General features: G+C 45.8%; 1 pseudogene; it reads right to left on the minus strand.

Moving 5' to 3' along the window:
- Positions 1-6534: 6534 nt before the first annotated feature.
- On the minus strand, positions 6535-8258 carry LOC136393617 (cofilin-1 pseudogene; annotated as a pseudogene).
- Between the last annotated feature and the right edge of the window lie 5898 nt (positions 8259-14156).

Consider the following 14156-nt stretch of genomic DNA (forward strand, 5'->3'; position numbering starts at 1 on the left):
ACTTTTGGTGGCACAGTAGATAAAACATTGACCTGGAATGTTGAAATCACTGATTCCAAACCCTGGGCTTGCCCAGCCGAGGTACATACAAGAAGCAGCTATCATGAGTTGATGCTTCCTCATTCCTCCCCCCTTTCTCTCTTCCTCTCTCTAAAATCAAGAAATAAAATCTTTTTTTTTTAAAGGAAAATCTCTGGCCTACTGAAATATAGAAAAGCTTTTTTTTTTTTTTTTTTTTTTTTTTTTAGCGAATAGGTAATTTAAAGGCTCTTAGCAAAAGTAACTTCATTTAGCTTCTCTCCTTATCTTAAAGTTTAAATGACCTCAGAACTTAGGTTTAAAACTCCCTACCCCTGGCCTTGCCAAACTATTGTGATGCCAGAGATAGGTTGTAAATCCTAGAAAGTTTAGGAATATGTATATGTATATGTGAAACATTTCCCACTATTGTGTCAGGGATAGGTTGTAAATCCTAGAATGTTTAGGAATATTTCTGTTAAATAGGCGAAACATTTATCACTACTGTAGTCTTAGTGTGTAGAAATTTTTCCTTTTAATGGATCCTATAGATAAACCTTGTAACAAGACAATAAAATTTAATGAGCTTATTAAATGACTTTTGTACCATGCTCCCTCTCCTTCCCATACCCCAACCAGCATGTAATTTTGTCTTTAAAAGCTGGCCCCGAACTGGGTTCAAGGCCGCATGATTTGGACAACTTAGGTCTCCATGTGGTAGCCGGCTTTAAAATAAAGACTCCTTAATTGGGTTACTTAATTGCGTGACAAGATGTCTGTTTCTCGCTGTTCCGATACAATACTACATGTTGTCCTAGGGAGGTTGTCTGAGGTATTCTCCATTCACCCGTCATTGCTCTGCTCATTTCTGTCTGCCTACCACAAAAATCAACTTTTTTGATGTGTTTTCCAGGCCTCTAAGAACTAAGGAAAATGCTCTGTTAATTTGAGATCTGGAAATTAGTTAAATAAGATGCTATTAAGAATCTTGACTCCTAGGAGGCTGTTGATATATGCACTGTCACCAGTTGCCATTAGGGGTGCCCTCTACAAGTCCAAAAGCTCTTGGAATTAAGCCACTTCTTAGTTTACAGCCCACTGTGGACTGGGGGCCAGTGGAAACTGAGAGCTGAGCAAGCCTAGAGCTGCATACCAAGTGCTGGAAGGTTACTGGGTGAACAAAAGTGGAATGAATGTAGTTTAAAGGCCAGTTCCTTATTCAGATATAAGTTTGAAGGGAAGGAAGCCCAGCCCTTGAGATCATTTTTAGTTCTGCTTCTTGAATAAGGATATTTTGTTCCTCAAGGAGCAACAACTAAAACTGGGGAGTGCCTTTGGAGCTACACATCAAGCTTGCTCTTAATCTTCTTAAGAAAAGAATCTGGAGCCTGACCAGGCGGTGGCGCAGTGGATAGAGCATCGGACTGGGATGCGGAGGACCCAGGTTCGAGACCCTGAGGTCGCCAGCTTGAGCGTGGGCTCATCTGGTTTGAGCAAGAGCTCACCAGCTTGAACCCAAGGTCGCTGGCTCCAGCAAGGGGTTGCTTGGTCTGCTGAAGGCCCGCAGTCAAGGCACATATGAGAAAGCAATCAATGAACAACTAAGGTGTCGCAACGCGCAATGAAAAGCTAATGATTGATGCTTCTCATCTCTCTTCGTTCCTGTGTGTCTGTCCCTGTCTATCCTTCTCTCTGACTCACTCTCTGTCTCTGTAAAAATAAATAAATAAATAAATAAATAAATAAATAGTAAAAATTAAAAAAAAAAAAAGAATCTGGAATGAAATATTAATATACTAGATAGTTGTTTTTATTTTCTTTTTTAAGCAAGAGGAGGGGAAATAGTGAGACAGACTCCCATATGCGCCCTGATCGGGATCCACCTAGCAGCCTTGGTCTGGGGCTGATGGTAGAATCAACCTAGCTGTTCTCAGTGCCTGAGGCTGTCACTTGGACCAATCAAGCCACAGGCTGGGGGAGGGGAAGAGAATGAAGGGGGAGAGGGTGGTGGAGAGAAGCAGATTGTCACTTTTTTTTTTGTATTTTTATGAAGCTGGAAACGGGGAGAGACAGTCAGACAGACTCCCGTATGCGCCCGACCGGGATCCACCCGACACGCCCACCAGGGGCGATGCTCTGCCCACCAGGGGGCGATGCTCTGCCGCGACCAGAGCCACTCTAGCGCCTGGGGCAGAGGCCAAGGAGCCATCCCCAGCGCCCGGCCATCTTTGCTCCAATGGAGCCTTGGCTGCGGGAGGGGAAGAGAGAGACAGAGAGGAAGGAGGGGGGGTGGAGAAGCAAATGGGTGCTTCTCCTATGTGCCCTGGCCGGGAATCGAACCCGGGTCCCCCGCACGCCAGGCCAACGCTCTACCACTGAGCCAACTGGCCAGGGCCCAGATTGTCACTTTTTATGTGTACCCTGATCAGGGATTGAACCTGGGACGTCTGCACACCTAGCTGATGCTCTATCCACTGAACCAATGGGCCAGGGCCTACATAGTTTTTTTAAATGCTTTAAAATAAATGTTTTGAAACTGCCTGACCAGGCGGTGGTACAGTAGATGGAGTGTCAGACTGGGATGCTGAGGACCCAGGATTGAAACCCTGAGGTCGCTGGCTTCAGCACAGGCTCATCCAACTTGAGTGCGGGGTCACTGGCTTAAGCGTGGATCATAGACAAGCCCATGGTTGCTGGCTTGAGCCCAAAGGACTGCTGGCTTGACCCCAAAGTCTTGGGCTTGAGCAAAGGGTTCACTTGCTCTGCTATAGCCCTCCCCCCCCAGTCAAGGCACTTATGAGAAAGCAATCAATGAACAACTAAGGTGCCACAATGAAGAATTGATGCTTCTCATCTCTCTCCCTTCTATCCTGTCTTTCTTTCTCTCTCTCTCTCACTTAAAAAGAAAACAAACACAACACCCATGTCTTTGATTAGGGGTAATTTTTATTTCATTGTGTATCACCTACTAATCTATTACACCACAGTATATTAGAGAGAACATAGTCTTTGGAGACTTACAGATCTGGACTTAATACTTTATTGCACTATATTGGGCAAATCATCTAAACTCTTTTAGCCTCAGTTTATACTTATGTAAAAATGAGAATAAAACTCCTCTTCCTTAGAGATAATATCTTGTAGGATAGAGAGGATTCACTGAGAAAATGTATGTGAAGGTGCCTAAAACTCAATGAGCATTCAATAAATGGTTAATTTTCTTTTTTCTATTACATCTGTGACAGTGGACGCTCAATAAATGTTACTGGCAAAGAAAGTTAATTCCTTTGGGTAATTATACCATAATCCAACTATAGATATTTTCTGTTATAAAGAAAGGGAAATTTGCCTGACCAGGCAGTGGCACAGTGGATGGAGTGTTGGACTGGGATGCGGAGGACTCAGGTTTGAGACCCTGAGGTTGCCAGCTTGAGTGCGGGCTCATCTGGTTTGAGCAAGGCTCGCCAGCTTGGACCCAGGGTCGCTGGCTCGGGCAAGGGGTTGCTTGGTCTGCTGAAGGCCCACGGTCAAGGCACATATGAGAGAGCATCAATGAACAACTAAGGCAGGGGTCGGGAACTATTTTTAAAAAAGGAAAATTCACTAACTTAATGAGGAATAGCAAGAAAAGCAAAACAAAATTAAGGAAGAATGTAATACTAAAACCAAGGTGTCTCTAGAGATAGTTTAAATCTGGGTTTAAACTTTTCTCTACATCAGGGGTCTTCTGGGTTGCATGTTCATGTTGTGACTTACTTCCTACCCAAAATGGTGGTTACAGGTCTGTTCAGTTTTTTGGTTTCTTTCTTTTTAGTGAGAGAGACAGACAAGGACAGACAGACAGGAAGGGAGAGAGATGAGAAGCTTCAATGCTTCATTGCAGTACATTAGTTGTTCATTGATTGTTTTCTCATATGTGCCTTGATGGAGCAGGCTGGAGGTCCAGCCAAACCCAGTGACCCCTTGCTCAAGGCAGTGACCTTGGGCTTCAAGCCAGCAACCTTTGGGCTCAAGCCAGTGACCATGGGGTCATGTCTGCAATCTCACACTCAAGGCCAGTGACCCTGCGCTCAAGCTGGTGAGCCCGTGCTCAAGCCAGATGAGCCTGCGGTGACTCTGGGTTTTGAACCTGGGTTCTCTGCATCTTAGGCTGACTCTATCCTGTACCACCACCTGGTCAGGCTGTTTTTGCAATTTTCTAAAGAGAGTACAAATTGTACTGTTTCATGAATGTTTTATTTGGAACCTGAGAGTTTCTGGTCCCATCAGCAGAACTACTAATCCCCAGCCCTTCTAATGGACGGAGGCGCTTGTGTTCTTAGGCTGTCCCACTCCAAGCCAGCTCTGAAGCTCAAGGTTTTTTATCCACCAAACACTCAGGTGCTTTTAAGTATTTTTCTACATATTCGGTTCATTGCACCTATTTGATCAGTTTCAAAATGTGATTTCGTGCCTGGATAAGTTTTTTTTTTTAATTATTTTTATTTTATTATTTATTCATGTTTGAGAAGAGAGAGATAGAGAGGGAGAGAAAAGGGGGGAGGAGCAGAAAGCATCAACTCCCATATGTGCCTTGACTGGGCAAGCCCAGGGTTTTGAACTGGCGACCTCAGCATTCCAAGTCGACACTTTATCCACTGCGCCACCAGAAGTCAGGCATGCCTGGATAACTTGAATATGGGTCTCTGTTAGTGATCTCTGTCAGTGATCTGGGCCACATCATAAATAACACTTTGCTACTTGTATAAAGACAGTGTCACTTATTTTTCAAAACAATTTTTTGACCAAATATATTAGTTTCTTTTACCCAAAGGTAGGCAGAACAGGTATTTCCATCTCCTTTTACAGGTGAGTTAAAACAAGATCTGAAAGTGTTAAGTGCTGTCACCTAGTAACCAGGTCTCCTGCTTCCATTTTGGGGTTCTCTGAAGCCCGTGATACTCCTTTCGTAGGACTCTGACCTTCTTCTCTGACCGTCACCACCACCTTTTAATTTTTTCAGAAAAGTAACCCAGCTGCACAAATGTACACTTTACCTTCACATGGTTAGAATCTTTGGATGGTTCCCCAAGTATAATTGAAAATATAATAAATGACATGAAATGAACACAAAGTAGGCATCTGACAAAAGTTGCTTTTTCTTTCTGCAGTTGAGGACCCCAAGTATTATTATTCCATAGACTTATCAAGCGTTGCACATTAGAACACAGCCTGACAAATGTCTTAGCCTACATCCTAGATGGCAGCCTAAATTTTTCTTTCTTCTTTTGCCAAGCGAGAGGAGGAGAGATACAGAGACAGACTCCCTCATGCACCCTGACTAGGATCCACCCGGCAACTCCTGTCTGGGGCCAATGCTTTGCCCATCTTAGGCCATGCTCACAAACAAAGCTATTTTTATCACCAAGGGGAGGCTCCACAGAGCCATCCTCGGTTCCTGGGCTGATGCTTTGGAACCGATAGAGCAATGGCTGTGGGAGGGGGAGAGAGAGGGGGAGAGCTGAGGGAGGAGGAGGGATGGAGAATCAGGTGGTCACTTCTCCTGTGTGCCCTGACCAAGAATTGAAACTCGGCCATCCACATGCCAGGTAGATGCTCTACCACAGACCCAACCAGCCAGGGTCAATGTCTGCCTCAATTTAACCAAAGAACTAGTGTGGACATAGTGGCTTTTCCTGTATAGAGCCTTCTGCTGTGGGTGTCAGGATATGTGGCAGCAGGGACCAAGCTGAGGAGTGGGTGGTAGGTTGGGAAGGGTATGTCCAGATGAGGACATGTTGGCGCTGGGTGTTCATCGTGGTCACCTGTGACGGTAGCAAGAACACAAGCACACTGACACAATGGAGAGAGGAAGCCTCATGCTCCCTCCGCATCTGAGCAGGACAGGATGGGGCACATGAATGTGAGGAGTCACGTGGATCTGCAGAGTCTACCTGAGAGGTGTCTTCCAGCCTTGGCTTTTCCTCAGGACTGGGCAGGTGTCCCTTGGGGACCAGAAGAATAATTCTAAATACACCTACTATAATCATGCTATGAAATGTGAGTAAATGACCACTTTTGAAAAAGATACCTTTTCTGCTTTTGTTGTGTTGCCAAGCATAAGTTTAGGTAGGGTTTGTTTCTCTCCTCTCAAAATGGCACTAAGATATCTGTCAATTCCTAATTGATTTGACTGGGATGCAGGCTATGGGCTGACAAAAGCTGCCCCATGAGTGTGTCATCAAAAGTAGTCTCTTTTTTTTTTTTTAAGTGAGCCTTTTTTGTTGTGTTTTCTTTTTTAAAATTGAAGGTATCTTACTGGTCCTGCTTCCAAGAGTGGCCACGACCAGGTGAAAAGGCAGCACAGGGAGGGATCATCTCCACAACATTCCATTTATACACAGAACTAAACAGACACAAGCACAGAGTCACTATTGCGGTTAGAAGCTGGCAGCAAGGGAAAGGGGAGCAACAGATGGAAACTGGGGTGTCGTTAAAAAAATACAGGCCCCCTCAAACTGGGGTGCCTGTGGGGGACTTGGTCTCCTTCAACCCAAGAGGAATCAGAAGATCAAAAGCAGTTTGGGAAGGCCAGAACCATCAGGGATGGAGGGAAGAGGAAGGTGCAGGGGGTGGGGGGCTGTGTAGCAACTGGGTGAAGGGATTGCCCTCCCCCTGCTGGCATCCCCCAGCCCCTCCGGTCTGGCGGGAAGGGGGCAGCCTGCAACCCCCCACAGGCAGGTCTGGGGCTGCCAGATGCTCCAGGCAGGGGGCTGGAGGGGGCTCACAAAGGCTTGCCCTCCAGGGAGATGGCAGCACTGCCCCCCAGCTTCTCTGCCAGAGTGCAGCGGTCCTTGACCTCCTCATAGCAGTTCGCTTGTAATTCGTGCTTGATCCCTGTCAGCTTCTTGATGGAATCCTTGGAGCTGGCATAGATCATTTTGCTTTTAAGAGGTGCAGACTCAGGGGCCCAAAAGATAAACACCAGGTCCTCCTTCTTGCTCTCCTTGTTCTCATAGGTTGCGTCATACAGAGCGTAGCGGCAGTCTTTGTCCGGTAGCATCTTGACAGAGGTGGCTTAGGGGTTGTCTACTGTCTGGTCCACATCACCTACCAGGATCTCCTTGCTCTCCTCCAGAATGATATTCTTGTCTTCACTCAGGCAGAAGAGCACTGCCTTCTTGCACTTCTTCACCTCCTCCGGTGTTGAGGACTTATGCACCTTCATGTCATTGAACACTTTGATGACTCCATCACAGACAGCCACACCAGAGGCCATATTTTCAGAAGCGAAAAAGGAGATAGCAAGACGAGCCTTAGAAGACAAGAGCCGCTGCGGCTGCTGCTGAGCTCCAACTGCGGTCTCTTCTTTTTTGACAGATGAAGAACTGTCCACAGCAAAGGCAGGATTAATAAATGAGTAAAAGTTCAAAGAAAGCACCAGCACTGAGCTGACTATTGAACTGTTGAAGACATAACCAGAAAAACGTGGCAGCAATCTGTCAACCTTTATGAGTGAGCAGCTTGACTTTAATGACACAAGTGATGCTCTTAGAGCACTAAATTACATGCTGCCTTATTTCTTGGAGGAAAATCTAGAAGGTAGAAAAACAACATTACTAAACTCCCTTTTTTCAAATGTACAAGGTGGCGATATGCCCAAGTTGTGTTAAAAGCGACAGAGGGAACCCTTCTCTTAAACCTGAATTTTATAATTCAAGTTACAAAAATAATTGAGGAAACTCTGATTTCTGGAACAGGACTCCTGATGAAGCTTCTCAAGGAGGAGCAGGAAGTGAGGTTCCCAAAGCAGAGTGGGAAACGGGCCAATTGAAAATGAGAGGACAGCATAATCAAATGTCAAAATAACCTAGAGATGTTTCCTCTGAACATATGTACCCTGATTTATCAATATCACCCCATTAAAATTAATTTAAGAAAAAGAAAAATGAGAGGACAGATGCCCAGGATGAAGAGGAAAAGCAGGAGTCAAGTGAGGTGAGGACAGGTCCCAAAACACGGGACCTGGACGTTTAGTCAGAGTGGGACAGGCCATGAAAGCACCGGCAGAGGACCAGGGGTGCCTGGTCTGTGTCTTGTGTTTTCATGTGACTTTGGCGAAGACAGTGATCTCCCACTCTGCTTATTTAGAGAATGGTGCCATTGTCCCTAGGGTAGATGAGAAGAGGACCTTACAGACAGGATAAATTGTACAAGAAAATCCTAATGCTAAGATTAGATTGGGTGTTTTTTGTTTGTTTTTTTTTACAGCGACAGCAAGAGGGATAGATAGGGACAGACAGGAACAGAGAGAGATGAGAAGCATCAATCATCAGTTTTTCATTGTGACACCTTAGTTGTTCATTGATTGCTTTCTCATATGTGCCTTGACCGTGGGCCTTCAGCAGACCGAGTAACCCCTTGCTCGAGCCAGTGACCTTGGGTCCAAGCTGGTGAGCTTTGCTCAAACCAGATGAGCCTGCGCTCAAGCTGGCGACCTTGGGGTCTCGAACCTGGGTCCTCCGCATCCCAGTCCGATGCTCTATCCACTGTGCCACCGCCTGGTCAGGCGGGTGTTTTTTTTAAGAACCTATATATTCACCTGAACGAGTGAGGTTTTAAAGTAATATATAGTTAAGATTAGCTAGCTATTTTTTAGAATAGATTAAAGAATAGTTAGTTTTTATTCTATCTGTTTTTTTTTTTCATTGTTCTTTTTCTTTTAGTTTAAAACAGAAATTCCATCCTATGTGTTTAACAAAAAACTCATCATGGCATTACCCATTTCTGTGGCAGCAGCAATGTGCACTTTGCTTTTTCTGTCTCATTGTGGTAAGGCAACAGTTAATTTAGGTTTCCAAAATACATTCTGTCTTTAGAATAGATTCAGAACCCACAAACAGAAAATGAAAGCCACCTTCCCACTTACTCCTACTTGATATTCCTCTGTAGTCAGGAGCACTGAGATATGTTTTGTGCTTTTATTACAAACTATATTCCATGGATTTTTAGGGGAAGGTCACTTCCAGAGATCTCTTGAAAATAACATCAGTATAACAAGCCACTAGATTATTCTGAGAAGGTTAACAGGGCACAGTTGACATCATAGCAAAATTTCTTTGGCTCAAAATGAACATGTTCATTTCATGTACTGTACTCAACAGTGACTCTATTTCTGATTTCTTTCCTTGTTGGCTGCAATGAGGAGAGATACAGAATCTCCATCCTCTTGTAGCTACATAACCCTGGCATAAGACATGGCTAAGAGGTCTAGCTATGATCTTGTCAGTTTATTACATTGAGTTAGCAGCTTTATTCTCCCGGGTGTAAGGTGCAAATACTTCAGTTAAAATACTGCAACTTTAATCCTGCATTGGGCTTCTCTAAAGCACGTCATAGTTACAGTCACCTGTTCCTTGAGTTGGCTTGTGTTCCTTTGTTCAATTTTGCAATGCTTTATTTTCTCAGCATGTCAGAGCTACCATTCAAATAGTGATTTAGTATGCTGACAGTCGTGACTCTAACCTACTAATTTACCTTGTTTACCTTTTCAGTGGTCAAAGCAACCCTCCATTCCAGCCAAAGCAGCCCCGCACCATAACCTAGCAACACCATGCCCATTCCTACTTTTGTTTGTGCCTTTGACCATCTAAAATTTCCTTATCTTGCTCTGCACATGGAAGTCCTATGTATCTCTGAAAAGTCAGCTCAAGTTCATCTTTCCTCATAAAGCCGCCCTGAGTACTCCAGCCCCACTAGTCCTAGTCTTTCTGTCAGACTTGTCACCATTTGTGGGGAGGGGGAGGGCAATAGTAAGGCATGCCACTCTCCTGAATACAGTATTTAAAAATATGGTAAAAAAAATTTTTTTTTTTTTAAATTTTTTTTTTTTTCATTTTTCTGAAGCTGGAAACAGGGAGAGACAGTCTGACAGACTCCCGCATGCGCCCGACCGGGATCCACCCGGCATGCCCACCATGGGGCGACGCTCTGCCCACCAGGGGGTGATGCTCTGCCCATCCTGGGCGTCGCCATGTTGCGACCAGAGCCACTCCAGCGCCTGGGGGAGAGGCCACAGAGCCATCCCCAGCTCCCGGGCCATGTTTGCTCCAATGGAGCCTTGGCTGCAGGAGGGGAAGAGAGAGACAGAGAGGAAAGCGCGGCGGAGGGGTGGAGAAGCAAATGGGTGCTTCTCCTGTGTGCCCTGGCCGGGAATCGAACCCGGGTTCTCCGCACGCTAGGCCGACGTAAAAAAAATTTTAAAGATGGATTCCCAAGAAAGAAATACCAAGGTAATAAATACCAAGGTCAACACATCATGAGCAGAGCAGAGATGTTTCTGTACCAGTAGCAGCATCACTAGGTGATTCCAGTTCCTTTATAACACATTTTCTTATCTGGTAGGATAAGCTCCTGCTTTTTATTTTACTTTTTCATACATTTCATAGCTATTCTTGAATATTTTCTCTACCAGATGTCAGCTGGCCAGTTTTTGTTAGCAAACTGTGTTGTAATTTGAATAGGATTGCATTGCATTTGTAGGTTAATTAGAGGAGAATTGTCATCTTTACAACATTCCAGGAAAGCGATATCTCATGTTGTGTATGCTTCCTAGTGTCCTTCAGAAGAGTTTTGACGTTTCCATCACGTAGATCTTAGACATTTCTTTGAAGTTTATTTTTTGTTACTCTGTGGATTTTTATTGATATTGGAAATGGTCTCTTTCTTTCATTTTCGAAGTTATTTGTGAGATATAGGAAAGCTATTGAAATTTGAACGTTGAGCTCTTGATTATGGATTTAGCCATCTTACTGAATTGTCGTGTTTCTTGAGATAAAATTTTAGTCAATGCTCTTGGGCTTTTTAGGTTGTACATCATCTCATAATTAAATATGTTTTGTCTCTGTCAAATAGTTCCTTTTTTTACTTATTAAATTGATTAGGACTGCAACAATGATGAATAGTAAGAGTAGTAACAGACATCCCACCCTTGTACTTGACCTTAAAGCTGCTATGTAGGTTTTTGGTATTTTTCTTCTCTTAATTCTAAGAGGGTTTTTTTTTAGTAGGGGTTACCGACTGAATGCCAATAAAATGCATTGCCAGTTGCATGCAAGACCCTAAGTTAGGGACTGTGGAAGAGTCCAAGGACTCTGAAAGAGAATTCCTGTCCTTGGAATCAAGCATTTACTAATTTAACAAAATTAAATCAGAACTGGAATGGAATGGTTCTTGAATTTACCTTGTGTGGGACTTCTGAGAATACGTAGCTGGAACTTTGAAATGTGGATGCTCTGATGACTACAGAAAGCAAAAGCTCTGGTGTTGTCTTGGGCTTTAAGAAGTCTGTCTTCCTGTGAAATATGTGAGGAAGGGATTCAGTATTGATGCTAAAGGTTTCAGAAAGTTGATACAATAAGAGGTCCATCCCTATATGAGGCCAATCCTGGACTCAATTCCATTTAAAAACCATTGCTATGGGCTAGACACTGGGAATTAGATGCAGCCCTTCTCTTCTTGGAGTTTATATGCTAGAGGTTGGGCCAGACAATAAACAGGAGTAAAATAAAATAGAATGTGTAAAGGGCTATGAAGGAAGCAAATTGGGTGCTACCTACAGTGTTTCAAGAAAATTATGTGACATGCTGGTTTTCCACCTTAAGTGACTTTTCCATGTGTGCACATGGATGGGGTAGACCTATGAAAAGTGGCATTGTTACTTTTCTAGATTAAGGACTGTGTTGAGTCAAAGTGGGAGGGGACGTTTTTCTGTACCCTTGTAAAGTGGTTATTCACTTGATTTCAGACTCACTTTTCCAGAATGAATTGCTTACCCTCCAAAGCCCCATCTAAAAATGTTATGGAGTCATCACTGATTCAGTGGTAGCCCCTATCTGATAGAGTGGTGAGTTAAGAATCAGACATGGATACAGAGAATTTTGAGAAAATGGCAACATTTTGCCTGCCCACCACCCCACCTGCTGTTCATTTTGTAGGCCAGCTACCTGGAGCAGTATGGCCAGGGGAAGAAGAATGTCTCTGAGTTTTCAGCTTGGAGGAGGAGTTCAGATTGCCAGAACTGGACCAGCACTTCTGAGTTCCTGGGATGGAGGCCCTGTGGCTTCCTTGAAAAGCTCTGCACCATTCCCCAGTTCCACCCCTCCATTAATAGCCCCCCTGTCCCACCAGCCCTGTGCCACTGGAGTCTGGGCCACCCAGGTGTGCAGGCCCAATCTGGCCTCACTGTGAGGGCTCAGGGGAGACCCAGTGGGAGTTAGCTGTGCCCTCTGCAGGGGAAAAGGACTTCTTGGTTCCTAGTGATTCTAGGTCTAGGAGAAAGGTTTGCTATTCTGCAGTCATCTCAGCCCAAAAGTAATAAAGGTTATATAAATACAGGCTGGGACCAAAGGAGGGGGTGCTTGGTTGCTAAGAGATGCATGCGTGACACGGCTGCCAATTATGACACGGTGAGCAATTGTGACACCGGTGTCAATTATTCACTTTATCTCAGTGCATGGTACTGGTACCTCATTTACTTAGGTCACATACTGTGAACTACTTGTGTGGGTCACTTTCTGTGTCCCAATTGTGCGAATTGCTCTCTGTATCCCGAACGTCATGTCCGGGATGTGCTTCTGGGCCCCACAGCTACTATTTATGTGGCAGCGGTTGTGGCTCCTGGTCCAGGCTCGCCCGCTTCCAGAGCTGGCCCTGGACCCTAACCTGTTGACCACCACCACCCTGGGGCTCACCGAACCCTGGCCTCAGGATCAACAAAACCTTGCCGAAGAGCCCTCATATACTGCTGGAGAAGTAGAATTTCCCTCCCAAAAGGAAGTCTCAGCTCTGCAGCCAGAGTCCTCTGAGGAGGAAGAAGAGGAGCCTATAGAAGTGCCTCCAAAGAAGGACTCAACTACACCCCAAGTGCACTTTGCCAGTGCAGAGCTTTCTGCAGGTAATGAAGAGGGTCCTGCTCAGCCTCCAGAGATCCCTGAGGCAGCGCTTCTTCATCCCAAGCCTGCTCAGGCTCAGCAGCCAACCCCGCCTGCAATCGCGGTTGAGTCTTTGGACCTGGGGCTCACCATCACCCCACGTCCAATGGAGGAGGCTGAACAACCTACCACCCTGCAGCACACTACAGTGTCTCCAGAGATCCCTGAGGTGACACCTCCTCATCCAGAGCCCTCAGAAGTCCCTGAGGAGGAAGAAGAGGAGCCTATAGAAGTGCCTCCAAAGAAGGGCTCAACTACACCCCAAATACACTTTGCCAGTGCAGAGCTTTCTGCAGGTAATGAAGAGGGTCCTGCTCAGCCTCCAGAGATCCCTGAGGCAACGCTTCTTCATCCAAAGCCTGCTCAGGCTCAGCAGCCAACCCCGCCTGCAATCGCAGTTGAGTCTGTGGACCTGGGGCTCATCATCACCCCACGTCCAGTGGAGGAGGCTGAACAACCTACCACCCTGCAGCACACTACAGCTCCTCCAGAACACCCTGCGGTGACACCTCCTTATCCAGGTCCTGCTCAGGCTCAGCAGCCAACCCCGCCTGCAATCGTGGTTGAGTCTGTGGACCTGGGGCTCACCATCACCCCACGTCCTATGGAGGAGGCTGCACAACCTACCACCCTGCAGCACACTACAGTGTCTCCAGAGATCCCTGAGGTGACACCTCCTCATCCAGAGCCCTCAGAAGTCCCTGAGGAGGAAGAAAAGGAGCCTATAGAAGTGCCTCCAAAGAAGGGCTCAACTACACCCCAAATACACTTTGCCAGTGCAGAGCTTTCTGCAGGTAATGAAGAGGGTCCTGCTCAGCCTCCAGAGATCCCTGAGGCAACGCTTCTTCATCCAAAGCCTGCTCAGGCTCAGCAGCCAACCCCGCCTGCAATCGCAGTTGAGTCTGTGGACCTGGGGCTCATCATCACCCCACGTCCAGTGGAGGAGGCTGAACAACCTACCACCCTGCAGCACACTACAGCTCCTCCAGAACACCCTGCGGTGACACCTCCTTATCCAGGTCCTGCTCAGGCTCAGCAGCCAACCCCGCCTGCAATCGTGGTTGAGTCTGTGGACCTGGGGCTCACCATCACCCCACGTCCTATGGAGGAGGCTGCACAACCTACCACCCTGCAGCACACTACAGTGTCTCCAGAGATCCCTGAGGT

This window comes from Saccopteryx leptura, chromosome 2 (genome assembly GCF_036850995.1).
Source record: "Saccopteryx leptura isolate mSacLep1 chromosome 2, mSacLep1_pri_phased_curated, whole genome shotgun sequence".
NCBI classification, from domain to species: domain Eukaryota; kingdom Metazoa; phylum Chordata; class Mammalia; order Chiroptera; family Emballonuridae; genus Saccopteryx; species Saccopteryx leptura.